The sequence below is a fragment of the Aegilops tauschii genome, chromosome 2 (assembly GCF_002575655.3).
Source record: "Aegilops tauschii subsp. strangulata cultivar AL8/78 chromosome 2, Aet v6.0, whole genome shotgun sequence".
Classification (NCBI taxonomy): Eukaryota; Viridiplantae; Streptophyta; class Magnoliopsida; order Poales; family Poaceae; genus Aegilops; species Aegilops tauschii.
In genome coordinates, this window is record NC_053036.3 from 421,935,767 (window position 1) to 421,949,397 (window position 13,631).

A 13,631-nucleotide genomic window follows, 5' to 3' on the forward strand; every position below is an offset into this window, starting at 1 on the left:
GGCTTGGTTCCACCAGTCTTGGATCTTTATCAGCTAAAGGATAAAGGACTTCAGAAGGATCATCAACTTCAGGCAGATATATATGATGGTTTCGTCCCGATGGTTGATATTGCACAGTAGAGCGAAGCTTAATAAGGCGCATGATCCAAGGTGCATGAACTAGAGGCCAAAGAGATCCATTCCTGAAGCTGCCAACTGCCTAATGAAGAAGTCATGCATACTGAACCTTATGCCATTGAAGATATAGTAGACCATAGTCTTCAAGGCACCTTCTAGCTTGCTTGAAGACGAATGCCCTTTAATGGGCCAGAGAGTATGCGGAAGTATGTGATATATGGTGCAAGGAAAATACTTGAGGTCCTTGACAAGAAATTCTGATGGGCAATCAGATTCAAGAGGTAGTGGCTTCATCATTGTTAGCATCTTAGTCATATTGGGCTTTGGCTTATGAAAGATGCACTCCACAACATTTTCATGGGCTTCACAACCTGGTTCATAGTCCTCACCAGGAGTGGGTAGGTTTCTAATCTCAAGAAGCTCTTGAGCATGAACCTTGTGATGGGTGTCACCTGTCATCCACTCAAGAACCCGAGTGTTGGGATCTCTATTGTAACCTGAGATGTGTAGAGTTGCACAAAATTGGAGAATCAACTCCTCATTCCAATGTTCTTTGTGAGTGACTGTCGGGGGTGTCGTGCGACATATGCCAAACGATGGCTTATCATGGAGGGGCTAATAATACGTCGCCGGTGCCAGGAAACGGGATAAGGCGCAAACATGCCCGCCGGCAAATCTTACCCAGGTTTGGGGCTCTCCTAGGAGATAACACCCCTACTCCTGCTCTACGGGGTCCCCGCATGATCACTCAAGCAACAATGGTGGCTACAAGCTTGCTCCTTGAGCTGTTTCTCAAGAGGAAGAAGAAGAACAAGGCTAGCCCTAACTTCCTCTCCCTATACGTGGGTGTGGGTGGACTGAGGTCTGAACCCTTTGCATGGGTGCCCTGGGGGGTTTATATAGGCCTACCCCTAGGGGTACAAAGGCAATCTGGCAGGGTGTAGGACATGGCTGTCAGTGGCTATGGTCGCCGGCTTCTCCGCCGGCCGTTGGGGCCCATCGCCTGGTGGGTCCCGCCGGCTGTCTCGTACTTAGCCGACAGGCCGCGCCTGCCGTTGGCGGGTCCTGCCAGCTGCTGAGTACTGTGGCAATGCCACTAATGACGTATGCTTTGTCGGGGGAGGCGTGGCTACAGTACCGCCGCCTGGCGGGCATTCACTGTAGCCACTCCCCGTCTCTTCTGGTTAATGGCGCACAGACTTTAAGGGAGGGGAGGGCCGCCATCTAGGAGTCGACCTCCCCCATGCCGACTGGTTAGGGCTCGCAGCCTTCTGGCTTCTCGCTGACAGGTAGGGCCTGCCGTCCGTAGGCCGTACCGACAGCCCGTAGTGGAGGCATGGCATCTCCCGTTATGGGTGATGCCATGGGCTGCGTGGCAACAATGCCGCGTCGGGCGGGGGATGTCCGCCCAGTACGCCGCACTGTGGCCATGCTCCATCCTGGATTCGGGGGTGGCAGGCTGCACTGAAGCCACGCCCTGTCTCGTCGTCTTAATGTGGTGCAAACTTCAAGGGGGCGGAGGGGGGCCGCCTCCTGGGAGTCGGCCTCTCTGGAGGCCGCCTGGTATAAGTCGTCCCACCTCAACGCGGTCTTCTGGGAACTGCCGCCCTCTGGCAGCCGGCCGCTTGGACCAGCCGGCTTTGAGAAGGCGGCTCTTCACCTTCGAGGCTTGAGGGGCGCAGCCAACCCGATGTCTTGAATCTCCATGGGGAGCAGATGAGGCTACCCGTGGTCATTTACTCCGACAGTAGTCCCCGAAGCTGGTGGGGCGCCGCGGCTGAAAAGGCGAGGAGCTTTAGCAGCTTCCTACTCCGAGTGGTTTGATTGATCTTGCTTTGTCCATCTTCTAAAGCGCCGACTGCTAGGAGCTGTCAGTGGCCAGGTGGGCCGCCTGATGATTTCGAAACGTCGCGGCGGGAGCCTGGTAGCACGCCAGCCAGGCGCCAGGCTCGTCGCCCGATGCGTGCGTGCCACACGGCACCAGCCTACCGGGCCGGCCTGCCAGCCCACGCGCGCGACGGGACATCACCGCAGGATGGGGCCCGCCACTACCGGGCCTCGGCACGCGCGCGGATCCGGTGCGGCCGAGGCGGACGGTTTGGATTCTGTGGCGCAATTACTTCGCGCTATTACCGCTCGGTAAATGCGGGGTCATGGGGTCGTGGGCATAGTTAATACCACGATCCCCACGCCCTGTCCCCTCGGCTTCGCAGCCCAGGGCTATAAGTAGGGGGAGGAGGGGAGCGGCACTAGCATGCGCGCCCTTCTCTCCCTTCGCCATTTCCTTCCTCTTCTTCCTCTCCACTACCGCCGTACTCCCGCGCCGTGCCGAGGTGCTCCCGCAGCCCGTCATCACCGAGCCCGTCCTCTCCGTCGCGTCGTTTCCTTGTCGAACTCGAGCTTCTATGGCGCGTGAGCGGGGCGGTGACTGGGACGGTTCGAATGTCCTGGAAGACCACATCACCTTTCTCCGCAACACGTGCTGGCTGCCCAGCGAGGGTTATGTCCAGGCGCGCGTTCCGCCCGCGAAGGAGATCTCGCCGGCGCCGGAGGAAGGCGAATCCGTCATCTATCGATCGCATTTCCTCCGCGGCTTCGGCCTGCCGGCGAGCGACTTCCTCTGCTCCTTTCTTCACTTCTGCTGACTCCAGCCGCACCACCTCACGCCGAATATGGTGGTGCTGCTGTCGGCCTTCGTCACGCTCTGCGAAGGCTACCTCGACGTTCTCCCCACTCTCGAGCTCTGGGGGGAATTCTTCTACACCACGCTCGGCACCGCCGCCAAGAACAAGGCGGCTCAGTGTGGAGCCTTCGTCGCGGTGCAGCGCCCTGGTGCTGGGAATTGCTTCCCGGCCGTCAGCCTGACGCAGTCGGTCAAGCCGGGGCAAAAATTGTACTTCTACGTCAAGAACGTCAACCCGGCGATCGACTTCGTCAACCTACCGGTTTACGAAGCTGGCCTGCCGGCTGAGCCCTGCACCAACTGGACCTTCAAGCCAGGGACGCTATCGGCCGCCTCCGCCGCTGCCGTCGCCCGGCTCAGGGAGATGACAGAGTCGGAGGGCCTCAAATCCTCGGACTTGCTGGTCGCCTTTGTGGAGCGTCGGGTTCTCCCTCTTCAAGGCCGGCCTCATCTAATCAGCCGGATGAGCGGTCATCGAGACCCGTGCCGGATGCCCACCAGGGAGATGCCGGCCATGGAGGTGGCCCGCCTGGTGAATGAGATTTTGAGCTGCAAACTCTCGGAGTCGGAATGGCAGTTCGGCAAGCGGCCGTATTCCCGCGCACACCCGCCGCCTGCGGTAAGCTCTTAACTCTTCTTTCTCTTTTTTCTGTTGGGTTCTGCTTTGCCGCCTGATCAGTTGATCACGATGTAGCTCCTCATGACCCATCCGGCAGGCGATGCCCTGGAGCAGGGCCAGGAGTACCTGCCGGATCAATCTGTGAGTGATGCAGATGACCCCGACTTGGGGGCAGCCGCCATGGAAGAAGTCGACGCCACATGCAGTGGTGACGGAGCAGGCGGCTTCGGGGGAGGAGGCGGCCTCGAGGACTTGCCAGACGACAACGGGGAGGAGCACGCACCGCCGCCTGTCGGATCTCGGGTTCCGGCAAAACCCATAAGGTTCGAACTCTGGGGTGCGCGCGAATTTCTTTCCCTCCTACCGATCCACGCCTGATGCGTCTCCAACGTATCTATAATTTTTTATTGTTCCATGCTATTATATTATCTGTTTTGGATGTTTATGGGCTTTATTATACACTTCTCTATTATTTTTGGGACTAACCTATTGACCCAGAGCCCAGTTCCTGTTTTTTCCCTTGTTTCAATGTTTCGAAGAAAAGGAATATCAAACAGAGTCGAAACGGAATGAAATCTTCTGGAGAAGTTATTTTTGGAAGGAAAGCAACCCGGGAGACTTGGAGTCCACGTCAAGAAAGCAACAAGGGAGGCACAAGGCAGGGGCGCGCCTACCCCCTGGGCACGCCCTCCACCCTCGTGGGCCCCTCGTGGCTCCCCTGACATACTTCTTTCACCTATATATACCCATATACCCTAAAACGATCGGGGAACAGAATAGATCTGGAGTTCCGCCGCCGCAAGCCTCTGTAGCCACCAAAAACCAATCGGGACCCTATTCTGGCACCCTGCCGGAGGGGGGAACCCTCACCGGTGGCCATCTTCATCATCCCGACGCTCTCCATGACGAGGAGGGAGTAGTTCACCCTCGGGGCTGAGGGTATGTACTAGTAGCTATGTGTTTGATCTCTCTCTCTCTCATGTTCTTGATTTGGCACGATCTTGATGTATCGCGAGCTTTGCTATTATAGTTGGATCTTATGATGTTTCTCCCCCCCTCTACTCTCTTGTAATGGATTGTATTCCCTTTGAAGTAATCTTATCGGATTGAGTCTTTAATGATTTGAGAACACTTGATGTATGTCTTGTCGTGCGTATCTGTGGTGACAACGGGATATCACGTGATTCACTTGATGTATGTTTTGGTGATCAACTTGCGGGTTCCGCCCATGAACCTATGCATAGGGGTTGGCACACATTTTCGTCTTGATTTTCAGGTAGAAACTTTGGGGCACTCTTTGAGGTTCTATGTGTTGGTTGAATAGATGAATCTGAGATTGTGTGATGCCTATCATATAATCATACCCACGGATACTTGAGGTGACATTGGAGTATCTAGGTGACATTAGGGTTTTGGTTGATTTTTGTCTTAAGGTGTTATTCTAGTACGAACTCTAGGGCTGTTTGTGACACTTATGGGAATAGCCCAACGGATTGATTGGAAAGAATAACTTTGAGGTGGTTTCGTACCCTACCATAATCTCTTCGTTTGTTCTCTGCTATTAGTGACTTTGGAGTGACTCTTTGTTGCATGTTGAGGGATAGTTATATGATCCAATTATGTTATTATTGTTGAGAGAACATGCACTAGTGAAAGTATGAACCCTAGGCCTTGTTTCCTAGCATTGCAATACCGTTTTGTGCCCACTTTTATCATTAGTTACCTTGCTGTTTTTATATTTTCAGATTACAAAAACCTATATCTACCATCCATATTGCACTTGAATCACCATCTCTTCGCCGAACTAGTGCACCTATACAATTTACCATTGTATTGGGTGTGTTGGGGACACAAGAGACTCTTTGTTATTTGGTTGCAGGGTTGTTTGAGAGAGACCATCTTCATCCTACGCCTCCCACGGATTGATAAACCTTAGGTCATCCACTTGAGGGAAATTTGCTACTGTCCTACAAACCTCTGCACTTGGAGGCCCAACAACGTCTACAAGAAGAAGGTTGCGTAGTAGACATCAACGCCCTAGCTTGCTAAGATATCACGGACGAACTCGCAACACAGAAAGACACGAGATTTATACTGGTTCGGGCCACCGTTGTGGTGTAATACCCTACTCCAGTGTGTGGTGGATTGCCTCTTGGGCTGATGATGAGCAGTACAAGGGGAAGAACAGCCTCCTGAGGTTGAGGTGTTCTTGTGCTTGGTGAACTTGTGCGGTGAGAGCGCGACTTGATCCTTTTTTTTTACTGTGGTGGCTAGCTCTACTTATATAGGCCCTGGTCCTCTCCCCAAATATTTGAGCGGGAAGGGAGCCAACAACGGCGGGCAAATTTGAAAGGGGACAGCTAGTACAAGCTATCCTGACAAAAGCGGTCTTCGCCTGCAAAAGGCTCTGGTGATTACACCGCCTTGGGCTCCATGGTGACCTCCGCCTTGCTGTCCTGCCGGTCTTGGTCTCGTTGCACCGATATGGAAACCTTTGCTTGATGCCTCGGTACTCCGCACCTGCGCCTGCCTCTTTAGCACCAAAGAGGAAACAAGGACGCCGCGCGCCCTGGCGCCCGCCTGGCGCTTGCCTGGTGTCGATCGTCATGGCTCACGTCACGAGAGCCTCGTGAGGTTTGCCCTGCCTTGACATCTCCGCTCCTCGTGAGCCTGCCTGGCTAGGCCACTCCTGAGGAGGTCCTGCGTCGTCCGCCTCGCGAGGCTTGGCCCCTCGCGAAGGTCTTGATTGCCTTGTTGATGAAGATGGGCCGTACGGCCCGCTAGCTTAGCCACGCCGTGGGCCGTAGGCAGGCAAGTCTGGGGACCCCCGTTCCCAGAACGCGGACAGTAGCCCCTGGGCCCATGGCGCGCTCGGGCTTGGCTTCGAGGCAAAGCCAAGGGTCAAGTACGGAGCGCCGCGGGCCCCAAAAGCCTGCGGCCTCGGTTGATGCGTGGCGGCTGATTGGACGTGGGCGTCTCTGCTTCCCCATGCTGCCTCGGCAACTGCTCGACTTGACAAGTACCTGTGACATGCAAGGAAAACCATCATTACCTGTGATCATGGTAGGCGCGGGTTGGCCTCCTTCCGCTATAAATGGGAAGGGAGGGGCGGAGCCCCCGTCGCCCATATCTTCCCGGTTCACTTGCTTCTTTTCCCTTGCTCCACCGCTAGCAGCGCCACTAATAGCGCCACGAAGGAAGTTCTCTGCCGCCGAGAAGGGGAAAGCCCCCCCGCGAGCGGCCCGGCTCCTCGGTGCCCAAGCGCGGACGCGGCCGTCTGCGCAAGCACGCCGTGGCCCACTGTCATGGCGGCGCAGCATGCGGAGGGGGTCGCCCCAGCCATGGCGGTCCAGTTGACGAAGGGAGGCGTGCCATGGTGGCGCGGCCTCCCCGTCCGCGCTTTCACTCGGCGGAAGTGTCGTCGGAGTTCGTTGTCTGGTCGGAGAACCCGGCCGGCAACTGGCTCCAGCTTCCGCGCTTCTTCGTCGACGAGCTGCCGGCCTCTGGTCCCGGCAGGCTCTGGTTGCACGCGAATGGTTGCTGCAGCAAGGCCTCTTGGGTCGCAGTCGAGACTTCCGCCGCGGGCAACATAGCCCTGGCCCGTGGCTGGCAGATGTTCGCCCGCACGCGCGGCTTGGGCAGGCGGTGCACCCTCCACTTCAAGTATGATGGTGGGACGACCCTCTATGTGAGGGTGTTTGGGGAAGATGGTCGCTGCACCGGGTGTTTCCCCGAGGCGAACAACGGTGAGGAGGTGCTCGGCCTTGGCGACGGCCGCGGCAAGGATGAGGGCGAGCCCACCCTCGACGGCGACCGTGTCTCGTCCAGCTACGGCGACTCTTCCTCCGGCGACAGCTCCAGCAGCGGTGGGTTCGACCAGCCACCACGCCGCCGCGCCCGCTTTGAAGGCGGCAGCGGGTCGTCTCGTCGCCGCGCCTCCATGAAGCGCGAGGAGGGGTCTGGCTAGGCTCAGGATGTCGCTTGGGGCCTGCCTCCGTGGATCGCTGCAACGCTGCTTTTGCTTTGCTCTTTTTCCTGCATCAAAAATGAAACCAGTATGGGCCCAGAGGGGCATGTATCGAACTGTGGTTCCTTGGTTATTGCGCTATGCGTGTTGTTCCCATGCAGCATTGTTATTTTGCGCAAAGATAACTTAACCTGGTGCATTCGGGACGCCTTCTTCCTTACGAGGTGTTTGTTTCCTCGTGTCCATCCTGACCTGTCTGCTCAGGAACTGCGAAAATTCGTTAGGTGGTGCGCTAGGAGATTTGCCGTTCACCCAAGCCTTGACCTGGCGCTTTGCATCGTGGTACCCGAGGGGGCACGGATAGGAGAGATGCACCAGTTTTTGGGCTCGAACGAGGGTGGCTCGCGAGAAGGCAAAGAGGAGAAAAATGCTCGCGAGGGCATCTGCCAAGCCCCCTCGCGAGGTATGCGAGAGAGAGAACATGAGCGAACCAGAGCCGAAAGAAGCGGTAACAGGCGAGGGAATCGAATCAGCAAGGAACACCAAAGGCAAATTTTGATTGAGGAGAAGCAAGCCAACTACGGAAAGCAAATGAAAAGCCGCGTCCGACACCTAATCTAGTCTTCAAGTCTTCCCACCAGCGCGGAGCTAAGTGCTACCACTAGGCGTGGGAGGGAGCCCCAGGGCCTGAGGCCGGCACTCCTGAGACTCCGGGGCGTGTACAGCCCCACTCATTATTACGTGAGAGTGTCATGGGCGGCGATTCTTCACAGGCACCGGGCCTTCTTCACAGGCTCTGGGCCTTTCTTCACAGGCTCTAGGCCTTGCTTCATGGGTAGAACTTCCGGAGGTGCTGGATGTTCCAGGCGTTCTGGATGGGTATCCCGTCCTGCGTCTCCAGGCGCGCGGCGCCAGGCCTGGAGACATGGGCGACCCTGAACGGGCCCTCCCACATGGGTGAAAGCTTCTGCAGCCCTTCCCTGGAGAGAATCCGCCTCAGGACGAGGTCGCCTACCTCGAGCGTCCTGGAGCGGACGTTGCGGCAGTGATATTACCGCAACGCTTGCTGGTACCTTGCCGCCCTTAGTGCAGCTTCGCGACGACGTTCCTCCCCCAGCACAAGATCCATCCCCCGCATGGCGTCCTGCTGCATTTCGTCGAACGCCAGGACCCGTGCGGAGCGATGCTTGACCTCATGAGGGAGGACTGCTTCAGCTCCGTAGACAAGGAAGAATGGGGTCTCGCCCGTTGGCTTGGTGGCGGTGGTGCGGATGGACCACAGCACGGACTGAAGCTCATCGTGCCAGCCCCTGCCGCAGGCTTCGAGCTTCTTCTTGAAGGTCCTGGTCTTGAGGCCCCTCAGGACCTCTGCGTTGGCACGTTCGGCCTGACCATTGCTCCTGGGATGCGCCATCGAAGCGTAGCAAATCTGCGTTCCAAGGTTAGCACAGTAGGTTTTGAAGAGGTTACTAGTAAACTGCGAGCCGTTATCTGTGATTATGCGGTTGGGGACCCCGAAGCGGCTCACGAGGCCCTTGATGAACTTGACAGCAGAGCCGGCCGGGATGGTACGGACGGCTTCCACTTCCGCCCACTTGGTGAACTTGTCGATAGCGACGTAGAGGTAGCGGTAGCCCCCTGGCGCTCGAGGGAACGGGCCCAAGATGTCCAGCCCCCCCGACTGCGAACGGCCACGTGAGCGGGATGGTCTGGAGGCCCTAAGCCGGCTGATGAATCTTCTTGGCATGGAATCGGCAAGCTTCATAGGACTTCACCAATTCGGCTGCGTCGTTGAGCATCGTGGGCCAGTAGAATCCACTGTGGAACACCTTGCCGACGAGAGTCCGTGACGACGAGTGGTGCCCGTAGTCCCCACCGTGTATGTCCATGAGCAACTCCTTCCCTTGGTGACTGGAGATGCAGCGCAGCGTGACGTCGTTCGGTCGCTTCCTGTACAATTCACCATCTTGAATACAGTATGTCGTGGCCTGCCGGGCCACGCGCTCTGCGTCCTCTTCTTTCTCCGGCAGCGTCCCTTGGATCAGGTACTCCTTGAATTCCTTGGTCCAGCATTCCTCCTGAGGCTCAAGCGCCAAGAGCAGGCGAGCTCCTGTGGTCGGGCCACAGGCTGGGGCTCCCATGGCAGGGGGCTGTGGGAGCTCCTCCCGAGGCTGAGCCGTGCTTGAAAGTGGTGGTGTCACTGACGGCTTGAAGAGCTGTTCCTCAAAGACGCCGGGCTCTTGCGGCTGCCGCTTGGAGGCTCTCCTGGCGATGTCGTCAGCTTCCTTGTTGGTGCCCCGGGGCACGTGCTGCAACTCCAGGCCCAAGAACTGCTTCTCCATTTTGCGCACCTCCGCGAGGTACGCCTCCATATGCTCGTCCTTTGGCTCGTATACTTTGTTGGAGAAGTTGACGAGGAGCTGCGAGTCGCCTCTAACGGTAAGGCGCTTCACCCCTAGAGCTGTCGTGGTCTTCAGGCCAGCTATGAGGCCTTCGTATTCTGCGATGTTGTTGGAGACCTTCTCACCGTGCTGAAAGCAGAGCTGCACGGCATAGTAGAGCTTGTCCTAAGTGGGTGAGATGAGCACTGCTCCAGCCCCCGCGCCCTGGTGCGCGAAGGCGCCATCGAAGTACATGACCCAACCGTTCGGTGCCTCACTTCCTGGCGAGGTGGATCGGTCTTTGCCTTCTTCAAGTGTTGGGCATTCGTCCATTCTGCCACAAAATCAGCGAGTGCAGCCCCTTTGATGACCCTGGTAGTGCTGAACTCCAGCTGGAATGCTTGCAGCTCGATGTTCCACTCGGCGACCCTTCCAGCTGAGTTGGGGCTCCTGAGCACCCTCTCCAATGGGTAGGCCGAGACGACCTTGATGGGGTGGCCCTGGAAGTAGTGCCGCAGCTTGTATGAGGCTACTCAGAGCGCGAGCAGGAGCTTCTGGGGCATAGGGTATCGTGCCCTCGCGTCCCGCAACACGGGTTCTGACGAAGTACACCGGGTGTTCGACGAGGGCTGGCACACTGTTGAGGCTCGGGTCTTGCAAAGGTTGGGGCGCCTCCTGAGATGGAGGAGCTCCTGAGACCTGACTACCTTTGGGAGTTTCGGCGACGTTGTCCTGCCGAGCTTGGTCTTCTGCTGCTGAGGCTTTAGCGGAGCCTTCCTAACCCTGCACTACTTCAGCTATGGCTTGGCACAGCGCGCCCTTGGTTTGGCGCTCCTCCTGAACCGCCACCAGTGCTGCGCTGGCGGAGTACGGGGTGGCGGCAAGGTAGAGCACTAGGGGCTCGAGAGGTCGTGGTGCCACTATCACCGGAGGGCTGGTCAGGTATTTCTTGAGGTCTTGGAAGGGTCGGTCAGCCTCCGGGGTCCACTCGAACGAGCCCTTCTTCTTCATGAGCTTGAAGAAGGGTAAGGCGCGTTCCCCAGCTTGGAGATGAAACGCCCCAATGCAGTCACCCGTCCCGCCAGCTTCTGCATTTCTTTGAGGGTCTGTGGCGGGCTCATGTCTTCGATGGCCTTGATCTTCTCCGGGTTCGCCTCGATCCCTCTATGGGACACGAGGTATCCCAGCAGCTTGCCGGAAGGGACACCGAACACGCACTTCTCCGGGTTAAGCCGCAGGCTCACCTGGCGCAGGCTCTCGAAGGTCTCCTCCAAGTCTTGAATCAGGGTTCTCGCCTCCCAAGACTTCACCACTATGTCATCGACGTAAGCCTCGGTATTTCTCCCGAGTTGTCGCCCTAAGGCGATGTGCATCAGCCGCTGAAAGGTCGCGCCCGCGTTGCGCAGCCTGAAGGGCATGCAGGTGTAGCAGTACACCCCGCACGGGGTCAGGATGGCTGTCTTCTCCACATCTTCCACCACCATCTTTATCTAGTGATATCCTGAGAACGCATCCAGGAAGCACAACAGGTTGCACTCGGCAGTGGAGTCGACGATCTGATCAATGCGTGGGAGAGGGAACGGATCTTTGGGGCAAGCTCTGTTAAGGTTGGTGAAGTCGACGCACATCCGTTCCTTCCCGCCATTCTTTGGTACTACGACGGGGTTCGCCAGCCATGTGGGGTACCGAACCTCGCGAATGGCACCCGCCGCCTCCAGCTTGCGGGTCTCCTGGACGATGAAGGCTTGATTCTCTGTGGATTGCCGCCTCGCTCGTTGCTTGACAGGGCGCATGTTGGGGCATACCTTTAGGTGATGCTGAATCACCTCTCTCGGAACCCCCACCAGCTGATTGGGCTCCCATGCGAATATATCCTTGTTTGCGCGCAAGAACTTCACCAACGCCTCTTCTTGGATGGAATCAAGGCCGTCGCCTATGGTGAAGGTGGCCCCTGAGGACCCGTCCTCATCGATCGGCACCTGCTTGGTTTCTCCCTTGTCTTGAGTGAACAACTGCTTCTTCTTAGTAGGCGCGGCCTCTTCGGCCTCGGGGGTACCAGCGCCGGCGGGCTGCGCCGCCGCCGCGGTCTTGAAGGCAAGCTTAAGCGCCGTCACGGCCCTCTTGGTGTCCCCCTTGATGGTGAGGACGCCTTTGCTCCTAGGTATCTTCATGAGGTTGTAGGCCGGGTGAGTCGCCGCCATGAATTGGGTGAGAGCTGGGTACCCGAGGATGGCGTTGTAAGGGAGACCGATGCGGGCGATGTTGAAGTCGACCAGCTCGGTGCGGTAGTTATCGTGTGTGCCGAAGGTGACTGGGACACGGATCTGCCCCAGAGAGCGAGCGGCGCCGCCACCAACTCCTGAGAAGGGCGTGCTGTGACTGAGCCGCTCGAGCGGCACGTGAAGAAGGCTGAAGGCCTCTACCGAGAGCAAGTTGAGGCCGACACCGCCGTTGATGAGGGTCTTGGTGACAGCCACGTTGCAGATGGTAGGCGTGCAGAGCATTGGGAGCATGCCCGAGCCAGCGGTAGAGTTGGGTGGTCCTCTGGGCCAAAAGTGAGGTCGGCCTCCGGCGCAGCCCAACCCGGCGGAGCCCCCGGGCGCTTGGAAGTGGCCCCGATCTGACGGAGGAACGGCTTGACGTGGTGATCTGAAGGCGGTGCTTGAGAGCCGCCCAGCAGGGCCGTGACTCTGTGGTGCACCGGCACCGCGTAGCGAGCAGTGAAGAGGGCGCGGAGTTCCCCCCAGGACGCCACCGTGGATCCGGGGAGGTTGAGCAGCCAGGCACGCGGCTCGCCGACGAGGGCCATGGGAAACTAGTTGGCCATGATCTTGTCGTCACCCCCGGCCTCGAGGACGGCTTCCTCATACGCCAGTAGGAAAGCCGTTGGGTCCGCCGCGCCGTCGTAGCGCGGCGGCATCTCTGGCCTGAACTTGGTCGGCCACCGCACCCGCCGCAGGGCGGGGGCCAGGGCTCGGAACCCCGTGGCCCCGTCGTCGATGCCGGCCGCGGGAACGGATGGCGGGGTGCCTGCCATGGGAGCGAAGTGCGATGGCGCAGGGCGTAGGCCGATGGAGAGGAGCTCCGGTGCACCCAACCTGGCGCGCCAAATGTCGGATCTCGGGTTCCGGCAACACCCTTAAGGTTCGAACTCTGGGGTGCGTGCAAAGCTCTTTCCCTCCTACCGATCCACGCCCTAGCTTGCTAAGATCTCACGGACGAACTCGACGAACTCACAACACAGAAAGACACGAGATTTATACTGGTTCGGGCCACCATTGTGGTGTAATACCCTACTCCAGTGTGTGGTGGATTGCCTCTTGGGCTAATGATGAGCAGTACAAGGGGAAGAACAGCCTCCTGAGGTTGAGGTGTTCTTGTGCTTGGTGAACTTGTGCGGTGAGAGTGCGACATGATCCCCTTTTTACTGTGGTGGCTAGCTCTACTTATATAGGCCCTGGTCCTCTCCCCAAATATTTGAGCGGGAAGGGAGCCAACAACGGCGGGCAAATTTGAAAGGGGATAGCTAGTACAAGCTATCCTGACAAAACCGGTCTTCGCCTACAAAAGGCTCTGGTGATGACGCCGCCTTGGGCTCCATGGTGACCTCCGCCTTGCCGTCCTGCCGGTCTTGGTCTCGTTGCACCGATATGGAAACCTTTGCTTGATGCCTCGGTACTCCGCGCATGCGCCTGCCTCTTTAGCACCAAAGAGGAAACAAGGACGCCGCGCGCCCTGGCGCCTGCCTGGTGTCGATCGTCATGGCCCACATCACGAGAGCCTCGTGAGGTTTGCCCCGCCTTGACATCTCCATTCCTCGTGAGCCTGCCTGGCTAGGCCACTCCTGAGGAGGTCCTGCGTCGT